This window comes from Lucilia cuprina, chromosome 5 (assembly GCF_022045245.1).
Source record: "Lucilia cuprina isolate Lc7/37 chromosome 5, ASM2204524v1, whole genome shotgun sequence".
Lineage (NCBI taxonomy): Eukaryota > Metazoa > Arthropoda > Insecta > Diptera > Calliphoridae > Lucilia > Lucilia cuprina.
Genome location: NC_060953.1, coordinates 60,329,084 through 60,354,977, shown reverse-complemented (window position 1 = coordinate 60,354,977; position 25,894 = coordinate 60,329,084). Strand labels below are relative to the sequence as shown.

Genomic DNA, 25,894 nt, shown 5'->3' with positions numbered 1-25,894 from the left:
GCTTGTTACTAAATTAATATACCAGCAGTTCGACATAGAGTCAATACATCGTAAAAATGAGAAATATGCATTTGTTTAAAATTTCATGATAATTTTGGATTCACTCTGGAAATAATTCAATTAATAAGATACTAGGGAAGTAAAGAAGATAGAATAACTAAAATATAATGTATGAAATTCATAAGTTATTTACAATAAGTACCCAGCAAAAACTTGCATTACCAAATAAAGAGTTAAAGTGCTAAAACTTACTTAAGCATTTTAAGTAAATAGCATGAAGGCAAGTGCTTACCATAATCGCTTACAAGTAATGTAAAACATTAGTCAATGCTTCTATATCTTTAAGCAGAAGCTGATTAATGAATTAGAAAGTATATAACATATTATTAACAAGTCCTTATTAGACTACTTCAATGTTATTAAGATGATATGTAGTAGTCATTGAAAAGTATGTTCAAAGATAAGTGGTTATAATTGCAAACCATTACAAAGTTTTGCTATGGATATGTTCTCAGTAAAATATTTTAAAATTTTGGTAATGAGTACCGTTGGTTATATAGTTATTTCATACATAACATGGTAATGAGTGGTCTTTATCTTTCAACCATTAATTTCTTTTAGTAATATTTGAAGCCAATTGTCTATGGCATATGTCTATTAAGGAAATACTTAGTATTTTAACACTAGTATATATTAAAAGCATTTTAAAATAAATATCTATTTAGATAGAATGATAAAATTATGTTATAAAATGAAATGTTAATAGAGCATAAACATAGAAAATTACTTAAAAGCCAGTTTTAAAACCAGAAAAGTATGGTAAGCACATTTGCAACCAGTTAGTTTTTAGTCATCGGCGAACAAAAACAAAGTAGTAATTCTCCAAAAAAAAAGGAATTACTTACTCTTTGCTCCAATATTACTTGCCTACTTAAGGGGTAAATAAAGATTTTGCTGGGTTATTTCTAAAAGTTACATAATTTTCTTTGATATTACATCTTTACTATGAAATTTTTAATTTCCATAAAACTCAACTTGTTACTTAAAACTTTTTGTAGAGCCTCTATGCTTCTCAATGTTTTTTACGCTTTACACTAACAACTACGAACACAACATTAAAATTACTTTTATAATTTCCTATTACGTGTTTCAACAACAAAACTCTCATTTAAACTGCAAGTATTTCCTTAATTATTAAATATTTCAATATAAAAAATTTAACCCAGTATTTATTTATTTATTCCTGGCTGTTCATGTTTGTTTAAAAAATATAAATTGAAAAATATTTTTGCAAATATAATTAAATTAAAAATATATCCACTTGCCTACGTATAGAAGAAGATAAAATGAACTGAATAAAACTGACTAGTACCTATAATAATGGCAGAAAAAAATTACTTATCTGTTGGTAATAATATGAAAAAAAAAAATGTTTTGTTCATAAATTTGTTTGGAAAATTTTTGCACTTTATGTGATATGTATGGTCAGTTTACAATAATGCTAACGAATATAAGTTTATAAAAACAATAACAACAACAATCATAAATTAACGGGTCTTTTAATCACACTACGGTCTAATAATTTTCCCCCTTGTTTTATTAACCGTGATATTGAAATGGAATATTATATTGAGTTAGTGGCAAAAGCGTGCAAATAAACAAGAATATAAATGAGAAAAAATAATAACATTTTGTTAAATAACAATAGTTGTCGATATTAAATTTATGATGCCCTACATATACACAATTATGTTTAATTAATTATAAATGTAAGTATGTACACGTTCTCAATGTTCACTTTTTAGAGGTTGCACAGTTGTCACATGTATTTGATGTCTAGTAATAGGACCAGTTATTTGACATATTTATGTCTGGTACAAGATTGAACTATGACCAGTGACTGGCCCTATAACTGGACAACAATATGGTCAGTAACAGGTCCTATTACCGGACAGCAATATGGACAATAACTGACCAGTATCTAGCCCTATTTATATACACTAATATTAATAGTAACTGGTCCTAATACTTGATGCTAATATGGCCAGTAACTGACCCCTTTCTAATATGTCCAGTAATAGGCATATTAGAAAAGCCAGAAAGGGGTCAGTTACTAGACATATTAGTATCAAGTATTTGGACCAGTTCTTATTCATATTAGTATATATAAATAGGGCTAGATAGTGGCCAGTTATTGTCCATATTGCTGTCCAGTAATAGGGCCGGTTACTGACCATATTGTTGTCGAGTTATAAGGCCAGTCACTGATCATAGTTCAGTCTTGTAACAGGGCCAGTTACTGACCATGTTGGTGTCCAGCAACATGTCCAATTACTGGCCATATTGATGCCCTGTTATAGGACCAGTTACTTACCATATTGTTACCCACTAATAGAGCAGTTACTGTACATATTTGTGTCCAGTAATAGGACCAGTTACTGGACATATTGCTGTCCATTTATAGTGCCTGTTACTGGCCTTATTGGTGTCCAGCACAAAAAACATTTTTTTGGCCATGTTGCTGTCCTGTAATAGAGACAGTTGCTGGTCGTTCTGGTGTTTAATAATAGGACCAGGTATTGGCCTTATTTCTGTCTAGAAATAGGGCCTGTTAATAACCATATTGGTATCCAATAATATTCAATCCATAATTTAAAATTAAAAAATTATCTCTAAATATCCTAACATTTAATATTAACTACTAGTGACCTTCAGAAGTAAAGGTTTTTTTATATAATTTTTCCCAAATTTTGTAAAAAAGTATAAACGTTTACATTGTATTATTATATAATTTATATAATTTATTCTAAAGCAATTATTTGTGAATTTTATTTTAGGAAATTTCTCAACTAAATAAATTGTCTTAAAATATTCATTACATCTTTTATACTCCCACAAACCCTATTGTAGGGTATTAACTTAAAAAAATGATCCAAAATGGTTATGAATAATTTTCCATCAACCATTTGCTGGTGTATAAATATGAGTTTTATTTTTTGTCTATATTAAAAAGGCTATTTATTTATGAACTAAATGAATTTGTTGGGCGGCATTGAATGTTTTGAAAATAACAGAATAATTAACTACGGAAGCATGAAAGCAGAGTGGCGCGGATGGATCTACAGTCCAACCAATTTATTCAGTCATTCATTCACTTAAGTATGTACGCACAGTGGAGTGTTTTTGTTAAATGCCACTAAAACTTTGGAAATCCAATCATATTTCATTCGTTTACTCAGTGATTTCAATAATTTTGTAATGAAAAGTTATATTTTACGGAAGTGTAGTTTTTAAAAATCCTAATAATATCTCAAATAATTTCCTTTTTGAGCCACTGTCCTATGTAAGCACTTATGAATGAATGTATTATGTATGTGCTGGTTACTGTTGAACCAACAGCAAGCAGCAGCCAGCAATTATGATTGTTGAATGATGTTCTATTAATGAATGAGTATACATGTGTATGTTGCCACACATGAATGTATATTTGTGCATCCTTGTATTGTAAGTTATAAACAAAAGAAACTAACTTATACTAACTAACGATTTGCTCTAGTTCTTCACTTGAAGTGGAAGTAACATTCATGCCGAGTATTAAAACACATTCATCCATACTAAACATAATTATACTTATTCATACTTAATATGTGGTAGCAACTGAAAACCGCAACAAATTCGCTAGAATTATTCGCTATGTGTTTTTTTTTTGGCAACAAAAAGGCATTTTGCTGCCACACATTTGATTATTATACGTTTTCGTGCTACAAACATTTATAATTGTTTTGTATTCTACTAAAAATTACACAGACAAACATACATCCATCGAGTGAAACTAATAAGCAAACAAACAAACGTAAATAGATACATACATAGATATGAATGAACAAACACTGTAATTCAGATACTGATGCGGTTTTTTGGATGGCGGATTTATAAGTCATTGTTTGTAAATGATCATTATCATAAACAAAAGGCAACTAACGACAGCAGCAACAGCAATAAGAACAACAACATTTTATTTAGTTTATTTATTTTTCATTTATTAAAGTTACAAATTGTTATATTTTTGGCAAAAATTGACAATGCAATACCCAGTAGAAAAATAAAGAGTTTGAAAGTAAAGATTTTTTAGACAACTATCTATAGAAGAAGTTACTCTATAGAAAATTTATCTGTGATTTAAGAAAAATTTTTTCTACAGAAAAATGTACTCTATTTCTGACATTTTTTCTATACAAACAGTTGCTCTGATTTAGACAATTATTCTATGGATTTTTTTATTTAAACCACTTTTCTATAGAAAAACATTATTTTATTAAGACAACTTTTCTATTGCAAAATTTGCTGTGATTCAGATTTTTCTTGTAGAGAAGTTGCTCTGATTTAGACAACTTTTATATTGAAACATTTTATCTGATTTAGACAACTTCGTATTCAGAAAAAATTTTTCTACAGAAAAATGTACTCTATTTCTGACATTTTTTCTATACAAAAAGTTGCTCTGATTTAGACAACTTTGCTATTGAAAAAGTTGTTTTGATTCAAACAACTTTTGCTTGGAAACAGTGTCTCTGATTCAGGCAACATTTTTTATAGAAAAAGTTTCTATAACACAAACAACTTTTCTACAGAAAATATTGCTAAAACTCAGACAATTTTTTGGTACGAAAACTTGATTCAGATAATATTTCATAAGAGATGCTCCGATCCACACAACTATATTATGGATATAAGGATTTATAGAAAAAGTTGCTAACATTCAGACAACTTTTCTGAAAAATAGATCCAATTCAGATAATATTTTAATAGGAAAAAAGTGCTCTGATTTTGACAACTATTTTATGAAAAAAGTAGCTCTGATTCAGAATCATTTATATTCATGGATTCGTTAAGTTATTTAGAAAAAGTTGAGCTGATTCAGAAAACATTCTAAAAATAAAATTGTTTTAATTTGAGCAACTTTTTTAATAGAGTTTTTGTATTTTTTATAACCAGTAAAATTTTTAATTTTAAATTTGCCATAAAATAATTTATAATTGGACCAATAAAATAAATTTCCTAAAATGAAAAAAGTAATTAATTAAAAGGAATCTAATCGGATATACATAAATAATAAAGTTATTGACTCGTAAATTCCTTTATTTAGGATTTTTTTAATTATTTATAATACATTTAAATAAAACCTTTTAAATTAACATTCTGTTTTATTATTTTTTTACGCTCTAATAATTTATTTAATTTTTATTATATTTCCAATTGGACTTCTTTTGAAATAAAAAATAATTAGACTTTCATATACCAACATACTTATAAATTGTAGAGGCTGTTGTCTAGTGTATTTTGTTGTATTTTAAAATTATTCTTAATTTAAGAAGTACTTGTTAGTTAATGTTCTGTTAACTTTTTACTTTAAGCATGCATACATTATTATTATTTTAATTCGTTTTTTTTTTTTTCTTAAATAATTATTAAACTTCTGACTGAACCAGCCAGCAATGGGGGTTATTTCTGGTATTCGTGTTCACATTTAAAACATTACAGCGAGCGTGTGAAATTTTATTTAATTATTTTTTTTAATGTCTTTAGTGCTTTTTGTTCAGTATTTAAGAAAGAAAACGAACGAATGAATAAAATGAAAAATATAAATAAATTTAGTAAAGATGTAGTTTTGTCAAGACTCATATTTGTTTAATGTTGAGATTGTACTATATATTGTACAATTCAGAGTTTTATATTATTCTTAATTTTATTAAAGTCATTCAACATATAATTAAAACTTAAAGACTTGATTATGTGTTGGGATGTTTTAAATAGAATAAGCCGACACATATAATAAAAAATGTAATTATTTTTCTTTTATTTAAATCAGTTTATATAAGTATATGTTGCTGTTTGTGTTTTTCTTAAAATTCTAGTGTTTAATATGATATTTTGGCCTATTTTTAAATATTAAGACATTAATATTTGTAGTATTTGATGAGAAAATTAATAAAACAACAAGTAGGGAAAGACTGTTGTGATCTTTTAATACAAAAAGAAACGTTTTATAAAATATTTCATCATAGCTGAAGTATGGTATGTATGTTCGTATATTAAAATTATTATTGCATATTTATAATTTAACTAAAAGAGTAATTTAAAACAAATTAATTTATTTTATAGGAAAAATATTATTGCAAATTTCAAATTTTTTTTTTGGAAATTTTTTGTTTTGAAAAATGTTGCATCATTTTAATGAAAACATACACTCTGATTCAGAATATGTTTCTATAGAAAAACTTAACCTTATTCAGACAACTTTTTAATAGCTAAGGTTGATCTGATTAAGATCAATAGCAAAAGTGTATCTGAATCACACAACTTTTCTTTAGAAAAAGTTTCTTTGATTAAGACAAATTTTCTTTAGAATATTTTTTTTTATTCAAACAACTTTTTATAGAAAAGGTTGCTCTGATTCAGACAATTTTTCTATATAAAAAATTGCTTCGATTTAGAAAACTTTTCCATAGAAAAAGTTTCTCTGATTCTCTCTCCAATTATATGGAGTTTTGTAGAAGAGTATTCTAATTCAGAATACCTTTCTATAGAAAAAGTAGCTCTAATTCAGACAATTTTCTATAGAAAAAGTAGCTCTAATTCAGACAACTTTTTTATGGAAAAAATTACTCTGATTCAGACACCCTAATTATATAGAAAAAGTTGCTCTGATTCAGAATACCTTTCTATAGAAAAAGCTGTTTTTATTCAGAAAACTTTTCTATAGAAAAAGTTGCTCTGATTCAGACAACATTTGCATAGAAAAAGTTACTCTGATTCTGAAAACTTTTGCATAGAAAAAGTAACTTTGATTCACACAACTTTTCTAAAAACGTTACACTGATTGAAAGAAAAAGTAGCTCTAATTCAGACAATTTTCTATAGAAAAAGTTGCTCTAATTCAGACAATTTTCTATAGAAAAAGTAGCTCTAATTCAGACAACTTTTTTATGGAATAAGTTTCTCTAATTCAGACACTCCAATTATATAGAAAAAGTTGCTCTGAAAACTTTTCTGTAGAAAAAGTTATTTTGATTCAGAAAACTTTTCAATAAAAAAGTTGCTCTAACTCAGAGAGTTTGATTCTATAGAAAACCAAATAGAAATGTTGCTCCGTTTCATACAACTTTTCTATAGAAAAAATTGCTCTTATTCATTCAATTTTTCTACAGAAGAAGTTACAGATTGAGACTTTCTATAGAAAAAAATTGATATGATTTACACAATTCTTCAATAGAAAAGGTTCAGTCAACTTTTCTATAAAAATAGCTCTAATTTATTCAAAAGAAAAGGCACTCTGATTCTGATAAATATTTTCGTGGAATAAATTTATTATTTTATGAGGCAAATTTTCTATTAAAAAAATTCTTCAACTGTAACATTTTTTCACCTGTATTTTTGCTGAAACATTTTTTTCACCTGTATTTTTGCTTGTAAATATGTAAATACGATATCATAAATAACGAAAAAAATTCAATGTCAATTATTAAAACTTGGCCAACTTAATTAAATACAAACCTTATCATAAAAACTCATATTGAATAAAACATGTATGATGTTTTTATGTTTTATTACATTTTTTATGTTGTTTATTTTTCAAACATATGTATTGTTTATTTTACCCATTTATTTCGTTAAAAAAAATACATTTATGAAATATAGGAATTACAAAAAATATGAAAAAATCTGACATTAATATAATTAAATCACTTCAGTAAAAAAAATTTACAATAATGCATTAAATTTAGTAGTAAATTTTAAATTTAAAATAGCAATCATAAAAATGTTTATAATAAAAGTTATTTCCAAAATATTATTCCATGGGTAATGCAAAACTTTTAATAAAGTTCAAATAATTCGAAGATATAATAAAAATCAATGATAACTAATATTTTTAACAAAATTGGATATTTATATAATTAAACATAGAAATTAATATAAATGCAATTCTTAGCTGTATTTCATTTTTCCAGAATTTCGTTTTCTAAAAAAATAACAATAGGAAAACTATTTTAGTTTTCTTGAAATCAACTAATAAAATTCATAAAGTTTTTCTAAACGTAAAGAAATTTGATGATTTTTTTTTATTTCTCCTTTTGCACTAGATTTACTTTTTATGATTTTCTTAAAATGTTTTATTGTTCGAGTAGCTAGCTCTCTGTAATATTCAGTAAGTCCGTCTGTCAGCTAGTTATTCAGTCAGTCAGTTTCTTTAGAATTTCCATTTATTATTTCTGCTGTCATTTATGATGATGGCATTATACAAAATTAATATTTATAAGTGAAAATGTTTTTATTAAAGAAAATAAAAAATATTCGTAAGAAAAAAAGTCAAGAAAAGAAGAAAATACTTTTTTTCTTTTCAAAATTTATTTTCTTAAGAGCTTATTTATCTGATATTTGTCGTATTTTACTTAACATAATTATTTGCTGTTTTTTTCCTTTTTCTTCGCTTCATTTTATTGTTAAAGAAGGTTTTCGTGTTATTAGAGGATTTGTTAAAGAAAGCGAACAAATTAATTGAATTGATTAAAAGAATTAAAAAAAAATTAATTCTATGGATTTGGGCTGAGAAATTTTGTTTAAATTATGTAGTTTTATGGTCATCTGTTGATAATGAAAAATAAATGAAAGTTGGTAAAGTCTTAAGAAAATAAATTGAGACATCTGTTTGTAATTTAAACAAAATTTATGAGTAAATCTGTTCTTCTGAGAGAATGTGTCAAAATGATTTTTTCAACCTTTATAATGATGTGTTAATTTAAAGTTTTATTTGATTTTTGAATGATGTAGAGTTAAAATTGAAAAAAATATATATCGAGGGACTATATTCAATAGTCTCTATCTAAAATAATGAAAGTTTTCAGGAAAACCAAAAAACTGTTTGCAAAGATTTTTACATATTTTATTCAACAATATATATTTTTATGATCATATTCTAAGTTCGTATATAAAAAGAAAAAAAATATTTATAAATTTATATTAGATAGAGCTTTCATTTCAACCAAAATTTATTTACAACATTCAGATAAATTTAATTTAATTTAAAATCAAAAAATATATTATTTTGTGCAATTTTAAGAAATAATAAAAATCAGGCAATAAAATTAATCAAATTACTAACATAATGAGCAATATCTCGAAAACTATTAAACCGATTCATCATGTCCAAATAAGTAAAGACACTTGTGTCGCAACAGAAAATTATCCAAAATAAAAGAATTTGAAGCAATTTATGGATAAGGCAAAGAGATTTGCATTCAGAACTTTTCTTTTTTTTAAGATAGAGAAATTTAAAAATTTCTATAAAATTGTCAAAAATATATATTTTTTTTTAGAAATTTATATTACTAATGCGGGAAAATTTGCCGAATATTTTGCCATCAGAATTTTATTTTCAAGAAAATGACAGATAGAGACTATTGAATATAATCCCTCGGTATATTAAAGTTTTAATAAATTTTATTTGCTCAGAATTGTATATGTTATACGAAATAATTATTATTATTTTTTCAAATTACTTTTGGACCTTGATATACTTGTGGATTATTATTACTAAAGTTGTTTGAACACACGTACGTACATACGAAATACATACATCATTTTTTTGTAGTATTTTTATATGGACCCTGCAGTTTTGAGAGTAAGTTAATAAACAATATCATATCTGTTCGTATGTTTCGAAGCCCTTCTATCATAAAACAATAGATTAGATACCAAAGCATTCAATAGAACTATACAATGATTAGTTTTATAAATTACTCAGAAAACTAGTTTATATAGAGCAAAAAACTTACATTGCTATGTAAGGTATGCTATTTACTTACAAAATAGCATTTTAAGTCATTATTTTATCACGATGATGTCATTGGAGGCAAGTACTTACAACAAACGCTGAAAAAAGTATACAACTTCAATTGGTTGGCAGTCAAGAGGACTAAAGTATTAGAACGTATTTATATAACACATTATTAGTAAGACCTTAACAAACTACTTCTATGTAATTTGTATTTTGATTTTGACAACTCTTTTATCAAAACAATTTATTATTGATAAAGATAACTTTTCTATAAAGAAAGTTACTCTAACTCAAACAGCTATATTTTATAGAAATTATTTAAATAACTTTTCTTTCGAAGAAATAACTTTTACTCGTAGTTTGTTTTTATAGAAAAACTAACTATGATTAAGAAAACAACAACAGTTATCCTTAAACTAGTCAATAGTTTAGAACGGACTAGACTAGCTAATAGACTATTCAGTAGAATATTAAATAATCATTGATTGGCAAAACTACTGGGTATACACATGTACAAATACTATTTATACATGTGTCTACATATATACAGATAAATATAAAATATTTTTCTATGTATTTATAACCAGCAGACTGTTTTTTATTAAAGTGTCTATGAAATGTCCAATTTTTACTTACATTGCTAATGTCATATACATTTTTTGATTTAAATTGAATAAAATCCGTATTAGTCTTTAAAAAAGAATAATAAAACAACAAAATATTTAAATTAACTAATAATAACAGCCCACTCATAAAAAAACAATAAAAATAATTTATAACGAATCTAATCTTTCTTATAAATTTACAAAAAAAATAATCTATTTTATAAACTCTTTCAGACAATAGAATTGCAAATTAGAAATAATGTTTTATTAAAAACATTTAACATTTAAAATTTTTCATGTTTTTTTTTTTTCATCATAAAAAACCCATCCATATAAATTAAAAATAAATAAAACATATCAATTTTATAGTTTTTTTTAGAAAATGTTAAATAGTTTATGGTTTTCACAAAAAAAGCATGAATAAATCTTAACACGTCAACAATTTAAAAAAAAAATTATTTTAAATTTTGACTATTTATGTATAGAACTTATAATAACAAGTTATTGATTATGGAATCATAATAGACATGTCATTAAAATATTATATAATGACAATATTATTAAACATTTCAGAAAAAGTGAACCCATTATGATACAAAGAAACAAAAGAGATAAAATATACAAGAATATACCAAATATATCTTTATTAAAAGTTTAATAAATAATTTTAATTTTATATTTCACAGCTTTATATGTTTATAAAACTATAACCTTGAATTTATTTAATTTTATTATCAAATTTATACAATATATTTAATATCCACAAACACACAAATTTCTCTGTAATAACACTCTTACTTTGGCAAATTTTGTGGTTATTTTAAGTATCAAATATTAAAACACCTTTTGTAAAATATATATAATTTCTCTTTTTTTAGTCAATTTGTCAATAAATTTTACAAATTTACTTGTTCAATAAATATTTCATTTAATCAATATTCCCAGAAGTACCTTTAAAATTTTAATATAATCTATATAAATTATAATAAACAAAATAATGTACACGACACAACACGTTTTTTTATTGGCTTTGTCTGCCAGTTAGAATGGTAAAAAGATTGGGTAAAATATAAATATTTGGCAAAATAAACAAACCAAAATATGTACAAATAATATAAAATAAGTAAATTTTGTAAATTTTTACAAAATTTGTTTGCTTTATACCTAAAAAATATTTACCATAATATTTAACATTTTTATTTTGATATTAATTGTATAGGTTTTTCATAGCGATATTATTAGTAATGGAAATTCCAGGACATAAACTCGAACCTTCACTGAAGCGACACGATAAGTTTTTTGTTCAATCGTCTAGACCACGGACTACACGATTGAATACACTTTAAAATAGATTATAAACTAGAATATTTATAGACTAGGTTATAGAAAGAAATATTGACTATAAAATACACTATACACTATAGACTATAGAACAGACTATAGATTAGACTACAGACTAGGCTATATACTAGAGTATAGACTAGACTATCGATTAGACCATATACTAGACTGTAGACTAGACTATAGACTAGACTATAGACTAGAATATAGACTAGACTAGACTATAGACTAGACTATAGACTAGACTAGACTATAGACTAGACTAGACTATAGACTAGACTATAGACTAGACTATAGACTAGACTATAGACTAGACTATAGACTAGACTATAGACTAGACTATAGACTAGACTATAGACTAGACTATAGACTAGACTATAGACTAGACTATAGACTAGACTATAGACTAGACTATAGACTAGACTATAGACTAGACTATAGACTAAACTATAGACTGGATTATAGTGTAGACTATAGACAAGACTATAGGTTAGATTTTATAATAGAGTATATAATTGACTAAAAAGACTGCACTATGTACTAAATTAAGACTAGGACTGTAGAAGAGCCGAATTAAATGAAATTTCTCATTGGAAAAATAAGTAAGGATCCTTACAATGAAACCTTGATCACGAAATAGAAATTTTTTACAACGATTTAAATGTGTTCTAAAGTTCATTAGAAATTTGAAACAGTATAAATAAAAACAAATTCAGTGGCTAGTTAGCTACTATGTAGTAGTAAGGCATAATATACAAACATTATATTTACAACATGTAACTTCGACAGCTTTTGATATTGGTTTAAAATAAAATAAAATATCATATACAAATTCATAAGCTCACATATACATGCTTACACACACAACTGCGCAAATCCTTGGGCACAAAATATAACGATATTCGAAAAAAACACAACTTCTAAACAAATTCAAAATAATAAATAAAATATTACATGAAAAAGTAAAAAACGTTAAAAATAAAGTAAACAAACACAAATATTATCGAAGCCATCGTGAAACAATTGACGGATTTATTTAAAATTCCAAACACACTCATTTGGCGAAAAAAAGTAGAAAAAAAGAATTAAACAGAAACAAACTAAAACGTACCAAGTTATTGAAGCTGATGTTGCTGCGGCATGAACACACACACACAAATACCAACACAAGACTCACGCAGACTGTGTAAAACTTGGACTTGACTAAAATATGAAATTAGTATTTCATAGTGTGACCAAACTGAAGAGAAAAAACATTAGCAATGCAAACCAAACCATAACCATGTAGCGTCATTTAAAATACGCGTTTGTTTGCTGTAACACCAACAACAACCATCTCCATAAAAGGGGAAAGCATTGTAAGTTAATCTTGCCTTTTGTAACATTTTGAAATTGTATACCTCTAGGAGGTCTACTACTAGAATACATGCATACATAGTTGCTATTCTGTCCTTTTGTGTTAAGTGCTTTGTCTTTTATTTATGCATCCATCTGTCTGCCGGAAATGTACAAGAACGACAAATGTACTAAAATGTACTTGATGACTAAATACACCAGAAATATGTTAAACATGAGTTTATTTTTAGTCGAAAAACTAGCAAATGGCAATAAAGTAAATAAAATAATGCACCAGTGTGGTATAAAATATATGTGTCTAATTAATCAATCTTAATTTAGTGGAAGGAGGAAGGGGGATATCTACATACTCAAACTGATTTAATGTTCATATACATTTTTGTATATTAAAGGAGAGAGTAAAGGGAATTTGAATGGATGTATGGTTATGTGAAAAAGGAATCTTCAGCAAGAAATCCTAAGCAAATCTAAATATATAAATATATAGAGCAATGAACCAGGATATATTTATATTCTATATTCTAAAATCGAACTAATATATACTTAAAACTTAAAAGCATCTTGATACTACTTGTTGGGCACTTCCCTACCGACTTTAACCGTAGTAAAAAAATTCTTAAATATTATTTTAATTTATTTTTCTTAGCAAAAATTATAATTCATAAAAAGAAACATTTTTATTTTTTCTTCACTTACTCCCCCCACCCCTTCTCTATGTTTTACATTTTCCAACACATTTTTTTTACATTTCAAACATTTGTTAGAAACCATGCTACGCAACGTACACACATAAACTCTTAAATAAAACATAAAAGAAAGAATGGAGAAAAAAATCAAAAGCTTCCACTGTCTCCAGTTAAATCACTGCAAAGTACTAATGACACCCATGGAAACATGGCAAAACAAACAACTTACACTGTGATTTTAGACGACAACATTGTTAATTTTTCTATGAAAAGTAAAAGAATAGCAGCAGAAGAAGACGTAGTAATAAAAAGTAGAAATAATAATTCTAGAAATTACACGAGCCAGGCATTTTAAATGCAATTTGTTATTTCTAATACATGAGACAATTTTCTTATACAGTGTTGTTGTTGTTGTTGCTGTTGTTTTTTTTTTCAGTTGTTTGTTTTTATCGTTCTAAAATAGAAAAAAGTCATAGCATAAATACATACACAATGACAAATCTACTTACACACCTACACGATTGCCTAAAAGAGTAACTGTGGATAATACTAAAATATACCAGCATTTTTAGCAAGGAATTGATGTATCCTTTTAAGTAGTATATTATCTTTCGAAAGGAAATCTTTCATACTAGTTATTTAAAATTATGACCTGTGACACTATCTTAAATTATAGATAGACAGACATAAAATCTACATTAAAATTTGAAAATATTTAAAAGCAATTAATGACTTAAATAGTACTTTTGAACTAAAATTTTGGATATTTAATTGTCTACAGAAATATAGTAGTATCTCATGTCCTAGGAATTACAACAATCGAGATATTTGTAAAAAAACTGTTTTTGTAATCTTTGACCTGCAACATCTAACTTAGCATACATGGAATAAATGCTGACTTTTCGCACCTTACTAAAAACCCCAAGACAAAATTCTGTAGCAACTTTCATTAAACTATTGAATTAAATTTTCCCAGTTTGCTAATTTCTTCAACTTATAATTTTTTATTTTATATTTATTTATTTTTTTTATATCATTCCGCACTGCAGGGTATGGTATTTTTAAAATTTGTATAAATAAATATGTAAACACAACTAATTTATAAATAATTTATCTAAAATAGAAATCGTATTTTTGCATTCAAAACCACTTAATATAAATTTCTTATGTTTAAAGACCCTAAAAAAATTGTAAGCAAAGGAAGCACAAGAGGTTCAATGCACAAGGATTTGTATATTTTCTATAAACTTAAAAATTTGCAATAAATATCTCTTTTAAAATTATTTAAAATATTAAAGCAAAGAACAAGTTCTTCTAGAAATAACGAAAGTCGATGGAACTGCGGAACGAAATGATATATATTATATTTAAAATTGTAATCTATAGCCTTATTATAGGTTTACATAAACATTTTGATATATGGTTTAGTTTGACGACTTTTAAATCCTTTAGTTAATAGTTTTAATGTAATTTTCTAATAATAATGAAAACAAGGTTTATTTCAATAAATTAAATATTTTAATTACATCATCCATAAGCACAAAAAAGAAATGTTTTAAAAAGTCATATTTTATATTAATAATAATCTTTAATTGCTCATGAGGCCTTAACCATTTGTCAAATTAATTGCAATTCATATATACATAATCACGAAACCTGTAATTTTAATGATAAAGTGATGAAAATACACGTATCAGTATCTGCCACTTGAAAAACTAACAACTGAATAATTAAACAAAAAATAAATTTTCTTTTGACAGCAAAAAACGCAACTCAATTGTTTTTAATGTTTTTATTGCAAAGTTTTTTCCGCTTTTTGTTTTATGCAAATCTATAATTACGTATACAACATTCAGTTGGTTTTTTTCATGCAATTTTATTGATAATAATAGAGTAATTTTATAATAAATGAAAAAAGTGAAAAAGAAAACATAGTTAAAGCAACATCTATTATAATCGTATGAACTGAAAATATCTGGCAGATTTTAGTAACTGTATTTCATCGATAATGTTGGATGTTCAAGTAGCTGTTGTTTATGGCTATGTATATTAACCAACATTCGTGGCTGTCATATGAATGTCATTGACTTAATATGAGTTGTATGTATTAGAGCATATTTGTGTGTTTGTATAATACAGTGAAATGCAAAAAATATAACATGTAAACAAACGAAATGTCTATCTATCCATAAGTAGAAAAAAAGTCCAAAGAAAAAATCCGTTAAGTCATTATTGAGCAACAAAGGCTTTTGAAAGTGTTAAAGAAAACTGAAATAAATCAAGAAATATTGATGAGATCAAGTAAAGTCATTGTTTAATAAACTTATTATAAGTGGAATTTAACATAATTATTATTTGTATCTAGTAGTGAGTAAAAAATATTTTTGATGAGTGACTATTTAAAAATATGCACATTAAGATTAGTTTGTTATACGAAATCATATAATCCGTTTGTTTAACAAGAAGGACGTTAAGCTCTTGATTGATACGAATATATTTATATTATTTCTATATAATATCGATTTCCGTCTATTAACTGTCCATGACTTTCTAAACTAGAACTGAACTAGAACTGAACTAGAACTGAACTAGAACTGAACTAGAACTGAACTAGAACTGAACTAGAACTGAACTAGAACTGAACTAGAACTGAACTAGAACTGAACTAGAACTGAACTAGAACTGAACTAGAACTGAACTAGAACTGAACTAGAACTGAACTAGAACTGAACTAGAACTGAACTAGAACTGAACCAGAACTGAACTAGAACTGAACTAGAACTGAACTAGAACTAATCTAGAACTAAACTAGAACTGAACTACGAAGAAATACAAAAATACATTTTAACTAGATTTGAAATAAAACTAAATTACATCCAATTAATTCCAATTTTCCTTCTTATGCTGCACAAAATTCTGATTTGAAACAACAAAATGCATAAAATAGTAGAGACAATTGCTTTGACCTCATAAATTGTCTTTGCTGTTTTAATGACAATGTTTTCTTAATTTAAATATAGCAATTTAAATATAAATATTTTAATCCATATAAATAAATGACTTAATAAATCGCTTTAAAATGTTTTTGACTGGAGACTGTATACATTCATAAAAATTGGCACTGAATGCAATTTAAATAAATAATTTCATGCACATGTTGTAAATCTTTATCTATTTTCCACTTAGTTTCAGTTATTTTACTCTAAGTAAGCCATTGTGTTAGCTTTAAATATTTTCTCATGTAATTTTTAATTTTCTATAGATTATTGCAATTTTCAGTTAGGTAGTTTTTTTTTTGGTTTTTTTCTTTTTTATGTAAATAATAACATGACGTTAAAATTGTGTGTAACTGTCAAAGCGCATGCTTAACCGTAATACAATTTGCAATATACAACAAACATATAGTTAGACTAAAAATTAGACAAACATGCAAACGGACGGACAGTAAAGACGAATAAACTTGAAAACTGACACCCAACATTAGTTGTTTTACGAAAATGTTAGAAATATGAAAGGGGGCCTAAATTGTGTCTTAAATGTAATTAAGGTGAGAACGGTATGAAAAGACTTTTATGTATCAAATTAATATAACTAGTACATGGAGAACATAACTTTGTTCAGTCAAAAGTAAGTTTATTTAAAAGGTAAGACATTTTTAGCTTTCAGGAATTAATTCTTGCTGTAAAATAAAATTTACTTTAACTAGCATAATCTATTTTTCTAAATATATCAAACTCACTTTTCAGCGTGCCCTCATATTTCTCACTACTTAGAAAATTATGACAATGTGATGGCAATGAAAATTTATTTCATTGTTTATTTCTTTACAATTCAATGGGAAAAACAAGCGTAAAAATGTATTGTAAATCATTATATTTAAAAGATGTATTATCAACGTTTTTACACACTATAAATACCAAGAAGTGCCAATAGAGATTGTGTTTTCTTTATCTTTTCACTATAACAAAAACAGAATAAAACTGGCGCAAAATCTTTAAAAAATCGACATAAGTATGTAAAACATTTTCTCATCTATAGAAAAAATATTATAAAAAATATATACGAACTAAATCACCACAAACGCGCTTGTCGCACCTCAACATTGTCGAGTGAAAAATAGCAAACAAAAATGATATACATACACATTTATGTATGTGCTAATATATTAGAAAATGCTTTGTTTTTGTACAAGTTGGCCATGGTTTAGATCAAAACACAGGCAAATACGGCAGCTCCATCAAAAACAGCAGCCAGTTAACAATGAATGTGGCAAACAACATTAGCGCCAACGATTTATTATTTATGTTCAAATATGTACAGATGTTTGTAAGAGAATTAAAGTATTTGTTGTTAATGCCGTTTTTTCAAAGAAGTTAGAAAAAAGTACAACTACACTTTATTGAGGGTTTATCAATTGTAAAACGTTTTTATTCCGCCCACATACACTACAATATGTCACATTGAAATTACTTTGATTTTATTAGGATTTGACTGTTTTATTTATTTATTCTAACTGGTTTTTTTGTGGCTTAGAGCTATTGTTTGACCCTGAACTTCTACAAAATTGTTAAGAAATATTTCTAGTTCAGTTTTAGTTCAGTTCTAGTTCAGGTCTAGTTCAGGTCTAGTTCAGGTCTAGTTCAGGTCTAGTTCAGTTCTAGTTCAGTTCTAGTTCAGTTCTAGTTCAGTTCTAGTTCAGTTCTAGTTCAGTTCTAGTTCAGTTCTAGTTCAGTTCTAGTTCAGTTCTAGTTCAGTTCTAGTTCAATTCTAGTTCAGTTCTAGTTCAGTTCTAGTTCAGTTCTAGTTCAGTTCTAGTTCAGGTCTTGTTCTCATATAGTGTAATTCTAAATCGACTAAAACCTATTTTACATAGATACATATTTATTTTTTACAACAATTTATAATTTTACTGCTTCAATAATGGTTGGACATTTTCATATATTTATTTATGTATACACATACATATATACTTCTTTATTTTTTGCTTTAATATCAAAGCTAAACGTTTTTATAGTCCATTGTTATAGTTGTTATTGTGCGGATTTAACCTAAAGCAATAACTGCATCATACAACAACACAGTTAAAATAAGTAGAACTATGGCTAAAAATAAGAGAGAAGGGTTAAAAACTTTTTTGTTCTTTCTATAGTTTGTTTAATTTTTTTTTTTTTATTGTAAAGTTTTTATATATTATTGACAATAAATAAAGAATAAAACAAAAAGTTAGTTGCTGTACTATTAAATTTATATTCCTTTTGGGTAAACAGGTTGAATTCATTGCAAATCAATGGAATATAAAAATACAAGAAGTAACTCGGGTATTAGAACATGTAAACTTTGCAAGTGACACAATTATTGATTTGTTATAAGAAATATTAAAAGCGACATACATGCATATCTAGAAATAAATCTATATGTTAAAGTTCTCATTAAATAACACCCAGTTTTTTATTAGTAATAGCCCTTAAATGGATTCATGTAACTTGGAAGATGTCGAAAAATATATATTTTAAATAATTATATATTCTTTAAGATATTATTTAAATTTTTCTTATTAAAATATGATAATTCACAATTTTTTTAATGCCTTTAAGAAATACAAATGATTAGACATTCATATTTTAGTCAATAGTTAAAAAAAGTTGGACAATTATTCAGATAAAATGTGTTAGTTTTTAAAACTTAAACAATTTTTGAATGCCTTCTAACCCTTCCTTACCCTTCTTTCATATGCCTGATGCAATTGTAGTAAAAAGTTTTTTTGAACTTAGACAATACAAATAAGCAATAAATGACGATCAAGAACGACTATATGCTACTCTACAGGGGAATAAATTTAAATAAACTAAATATACACATACAACATTTCTAAACCGATTCCAATAGTTTAATCGGCAGCAAAGATATAAGATACCCAATACAGTGCTGTAGTGTATAAAAAAAGTCACAACAATAATTATGTTTAATTTTATGTCATTGTTGCTAAAACAGCTATAAACATATTTCTATTTAAAATATTTATTTTTTTGTAATAATGATTGATGGTTTATGTTTTAATGATGATGAATATTGCAAAATATTTAAATTTGTGATTGTATTCTTTAAACAGTTATACTACAGGTTGCTAAGAAACAGTCCCCAAATTAGTTAAGCTTTCCGCTAATTGTATTTAAGAATTTAACTTAAGCAACGAAATGTAATAAAAAATTAACTGCTCTAAAAATATTGAAGCGAATTGCTCAATTTTGCTAATTGCAAAACTGTAGTAAATTTTAAATAATTATATTAGGTGATAGTTATACTAATTGTTGTCTTAGTTTGACATTCAATTAATGACCTAGATAATTCATTATTTTTTGAGAGTTTAAACTCTTAATACAGCCTGCATAATTCAATACTAGATACATTTTACCATCCTTTATTAGTAAATACATACATAACCAACAACAACTGAACTGAACTCGAACTGAACTCGAACTGAACTAGAACTGAACTAGAACTGAACTAGAACTGAACTAGAACTGAACTAGAACTAAACTAGAACTGAACTAGAACTGAACTAGAACTGAACTAGAACTGAACTAGAACTGAACTAGAACTGAACTAGAACTGAATTAGAACTGAAATAGAACTGAAATAGAACTGAACTAGATGCGAACTAGAACTGAACTAGAACTGAACTAGAACTGAACTAGAACTGAACTAGAACTGAACTAGAACTGAACTAGAACTGAACTAGAACTAAACTAGAACTGAACTAGAACTGAACAAGAACTGAACTAGAACTGAACTAGAACTGAACTAGAACTGAACTAGAACTGAACTAGAACTGAACTAGAACTGAACTAGAACTGAACTAGAACTGAACTAGAACTGAACTAGAACTGAACTAGAACTGAACTAGAACTGAACTAGAATTGAACTAGAACTGAACTAGAACTGAACTAGAACTGAACTAGAACTGAACTAGAACTGAACTAGAACTGAACTAGATGTGAACTAGAACTGAACTAGAACTAAACTAGAACTGACTCTAACTCATCTCGAAAACATCTGTGATCGTTACAGAAGACCATAAACAGATCATTTCTACTTAGAATGATTTTTTTTTTTATTAAAATTTTAGCAACAAACATTATTTGCAATACCTTGTTTATATACGTAAAATTCTGCAATATGTGATATTAAATACGACTAATCCTAAATAATGTTATTGATCGACAAAACAAGTTTGTTGTCTAAGTCCTTTGTTTGTTTGCTTTTTTTTAATCTTTATCTCAATAAACTCAATAATACATAAAAATATAATTTTCTTACTAAATTGTTAAATGGAATATATGATCGAATTATTAAAATTTTCTACACTATAATTGTCATAGGTAATGACTTTAAAAGAAAAGCATGTTTGTGGAATTTAATAAAAATTAAACATTTAACATTTTCTACATTATTTTTATTCATTGCCATAAAAAATATAATTATAATTCAATTTGTATACTCTCTTGCTTGAAGATGACTATAAAATAATGTGGTTTAAAGTCTCAACCAAATATGACACAAATGTTTAAAGAAAAAAACTTTCTTTTTTAATATTTATGTTAAATTTTTATAATTATTAAGTTGAATACACATGGAACGGCCGCCTGCTGATAAAATTTCATTAAATATTATTGTCGTTTATAAATTTTAATCATATAGCAATTAAATGCATAATAAAAGTATGAAAGTATTTCTTTTGTTATTTAACTCTCACGTTCATTTTCAGTTTTTTTTCTGCGTTTTTTCATTTAAAAAAATATTTTCCATGGAATGTACTTTAACATACTTATTTATGCGAGTTGTAGATGAGTTTTTTTTTTTTTTTTGAGTTTCTTCGGTATTATTATAATTTCTATTTATTTAATTCTATTTTATGGTTTTCCAACAAGTTACCAACTAAACCAAACCGCCAACAACTAGCAGCTCAGAATTGTCAAATAGACAGACTGTCAAATGTATGTTGCAAGGACAGACAGATGGACTAGTAGACAGACGGTCGGACGGACAGACAGACATTTATTTAGTAAACATGAATAAACTTTTCAAGCAGTTGTCAGCATATTTTAACTTTATTTGTAGAAATATATAAACAAAAAAATGCAGTAATAATTTGAAAAATGCAAAAAAGTCATAATAAAAACAGCAACAACAACAGTAATAAAACACTGAAGGAAAAAAATGCAAAAGAAAGAATAATAAAAAACAACAACTATTTAAATGACGAGTTTCTATACAATATTAAATGATGACGATGACAATAGTAATGATCATAATCATCATCATTGTGATTATGTTAACAATTACAATAGTTGTTGTTGCTATTGTAAAGTTGTTAAATGGTTGGTTGCGTTTTGGTTGAGTTTTATGCGTTTTATGTTGATTTCAATGTGTATGTTTCTTTTTCATCTTTCTTTTTTTGGTTTTATTACTAGAAAACAATGTTGTTTGTCACTTGCAAACCATTTTAAATAAAATATTATAAATACTTTGTTTTCCATCATCAGCAGCAAATAATGATGGTGATCATTTTAAACTTTATCAGCGATTACAATAAAATCATCAACGTCATCATCAACATGTTTGCTTCCACATTGTCAAATCTGTAACAGTCGGGAAGGGGGTAGTTGTGTAATTTATAACATTAACCTCCACTTTTACTATGGCTGCTTGTACATACATAATAACTCATCCGTTCATTCGTTAGTTGTTTATTCATTTAATTTTTTTTTTATTGTTTACAAATTTTTGTTAAAACTGACAACAATAAAATTTAAATGCCGACTTGTGTTAGTTACTCTGTTTAAAAAATTTATTTTTTTTTAAACAATAGTTTTACTATATATACGAGATAATTATTTCTTTTATGTGGTTTTAACTTTTTGAAAATGAGATACTATTTCATATGAATAGGGTTTTAAATTAACACATAATATAAATTTAACTTATTTCTTAGTGGGAAGTTTTCTTTAAATGTTTAAAGTAATAGATTTTCTGCGTTTTTTAATAAAATCCAATCGATGCCTTACCAAGATTAGAACTTCGGGTTCTTAACTACCTTAAGGGTTATACGTTTAATTTTTAATTGAAAATTAATGTGAGGACTAGGTTATATAACTTACTGATCCTTAATAAATTTTGTTAGAGGAAGTGTAAATCCATAAACCAGACATCAGTAAACCGTGGCTTTACTTGTCGTGATCTGGTTGTTATAATGGACATTCCTTATTATTAAAATTCTACATTTAAATGTTGATTATAGCGAGTCTTAGAATTTTGTGATAAACTTGTCCGGAACACGATTACTTTATACTGGAGTTTTAGCCAACTAATTGAACTTTCAAAGTTTGAATGATCGACAAAAAAAGTTCGTTGTCTAAGTCTTTTGTTTTTATTCGACTCTAAAGTTATATTTATGTCAGTAATGAGTGCTAAAGTAATTTTTTAAAGGGTGCCCCATCTATATAGGGGATGATCCTATCCCTATCAGGCTTTGGCTTGTAAAAAGCTTACTAATGATGAATTTCATCTTTATACTAGAACTTTTAAAATAATTATGCCCGTTAAAGCTGTATTTCGAAGGTCTACTAGTCTGGGGATATCCAAGAAAATGGACCTATATTACCCATTTTCTACACCAAACAAACCTAATTTATAGGAATATTTGTGGATAATTAATACTTTTTAGCTCTTTCTGCTGGTACTATCACAGATATATGGTACTTTCAACAGACAGACGGACATGACTAGATTGTTTTAGAATTTAATAAGGACACTATATATTATGGGACTTTTGCGCGCCTATGACCAATATTTTGATGTATTTGAAACGTAATGACAAAATCAATATCTTTCTTGATGGTGGGTATAAATATATTGGTGATCTACAATAAAGTGCTCTTCCTAAGTATTTTGTTGTTTTGCAGATTTCCATAGAATGTAAATGATAGCTTTATGCTAAAATAATTCAGCATTAATCTAATACTTAGATTAATAAATTCTGGTAGTAAATAATGAAAGTATAAATTCATAAGGACCCAAGTCCATACTAACGTTCTATAATAAAGTTTGCTGTCTAAGTCTTTTGTTTTAAGATAAAATTTTAGGCCAAATTTTTATAAAATTACTGGGATAGATTTATGTTTAAATAAAACTTATTTATGTGTTTATTTTGATTAAAGTATCTAACATATTTTCATCATTCTTTTGTTAAATACTTTATAATTTTTTAATATTCTTAAAAAGAAATGAAAAAAGATAACGCCTTCTATTAAATTCCAATTCATTCATATGAAAAGACATTTTCTGACAAAGCATTTAATTTACAATTGTTCTCTTTAAATCTAAAATTTAAAATTCTTTATACAATAATACTTACATTTGTAAAACGTTAAAATCCAAAATATTTCTTGTATTTAAGGTTATTTGTGTTAAACAGTATTGTTTAAAACCCACAAAATATGTAACTTTAAAACCGTTACAACTAATGAATTTGTTAACACCTTCAATAAAAATTTTGTTATTTTATGTTAATTTTTCCATACAATACTTTTCTTTTGCTATTAAGTATTTCTTATAAATTCTTTTGTTTTCAACAAATAAACATCATTAACTTTTGGCTTATTATTATTTTAATTATTCTTTTTCTCTTCTTTTTTACAAATATCTCATACACACGTAAATAATGATCAGCACATATTTATAAATCTTTTTTTTTTGGTTATTTTGTTTTTTTTATATTTTTCTTAAGGCATTCACCACCTTTTTGTGGTTGTGTATTATTGAATTATTACGGTTTCATAATATGCGGCCGAAAATTAACAATAAACTAAAAAAAACACTCTTACACACAAAAAAGGCCAAAAACACTCCAAAAATTATAAATATAAAACAAAAATCTACATTACAATGGTTTTGGCCACGAGGTTTTCAACCTGGTTCAATTCCACACAAATAAACCATAAATAAAGCAAAACTTTTTTTATGATTTTTTTATTATTATATGTATATATTTTTTATTATGGAGCGATATCAATAACAACAATACTTGTAACCGACCGACGAAACGACGACTACTCGTACATACATTACGTTTTGTTGTGGTATCACATTCATGTGCGCCTGCGCAACAAACTTAATATTTTTTTATTTATTTCTTCTTGATTTTTTTTCTACGAACAACTCTATTCACTCTTTATTGCTCTTTTTAAACTGATTTTAATTTTATTTAAACTCTTTTATCAGAAAACACTACAATTATCAATAGGTTTTTGTTGTAGTCGTTTGTATATTTTTTATCCAAATTCCCTATTTTAGCATTAAAATACAAATTATTTCTCAGGCTGGTTGCAAGACCAAAAAAAAAACACTCACAAAACACCTGTTGAATGATATTTATGATTATTTTCAAGCTTTATTTACTTTATTCCTTTTCTGTTGCTTTAACAATTTCATGCGAAAAATCAGCTTTTTAGTACCGTAACGTTTCAAGTTTAGTTTGTTACTGAAGAACTCTAATGCCGCATGGGCAACAGCCACTGCTAGAGCAGCACTAGCAGCAAAAGCGTCAGCCGCAGCTTAAAATTGGTAGTTAATGTTGGTAGTAACAGAAGCAAAACAACACACATTCTCTGTGCAGATTAACAGAGTGCCAATAACAGCAACAGTTTGTTGGTCAACAGCAATATTTACCAGGTATGAACAATTGAGATTTTGAAATGGTTCTGAACTTCAGCCTGGAGAGTATTTTTTTATTATTACGTATTACCTAAATGAGTTCAAATAAATAAATGTGTTTTTATGAGGACTTAGGTCAGATTTCGAGAAAGTTATAAATTGATTAAAAAAAATAACTTTAAAATGATTTATGTATAATAATTTTTTAAACATTTTATATCGAGATTTGGATAATTTTCTGAATGGGACCTTATATGAAGAGGCTGATCTTTATAATATTCACCATATACATTTCGGTACTTATAGAATTGTCGTATATCGAATTTCATCATTTTAATCGCATTTTTCAGTTATAACTC

At 26.3% G+C, this 25,894-nt stretch overlaps 1 protein-coding gene across 1 annotated transcript in view; it reads right to left on the bottom strand.

Moving 5' to 3' along the window:
* LOC111690853 (ras guanine nucleotide exchange factor B) overlaps positions 1–25,370 on the bottom strand; it is a 51,793-nt gene extending 26,423 nt beyond the window's left edge. Inside the window, exon 1 of the mRNA XM_046951077.1 lies at positions 24,238–25,370. The gene's annotated coding sequence lies outside the window, so the exon portion shown is untranslated. The remainder of the gene's footprint in view (positions 1–24,237) is intronic.
* Between the last annotated feature and the right edge of the window lie 524 nt (positions 25,371–25,894).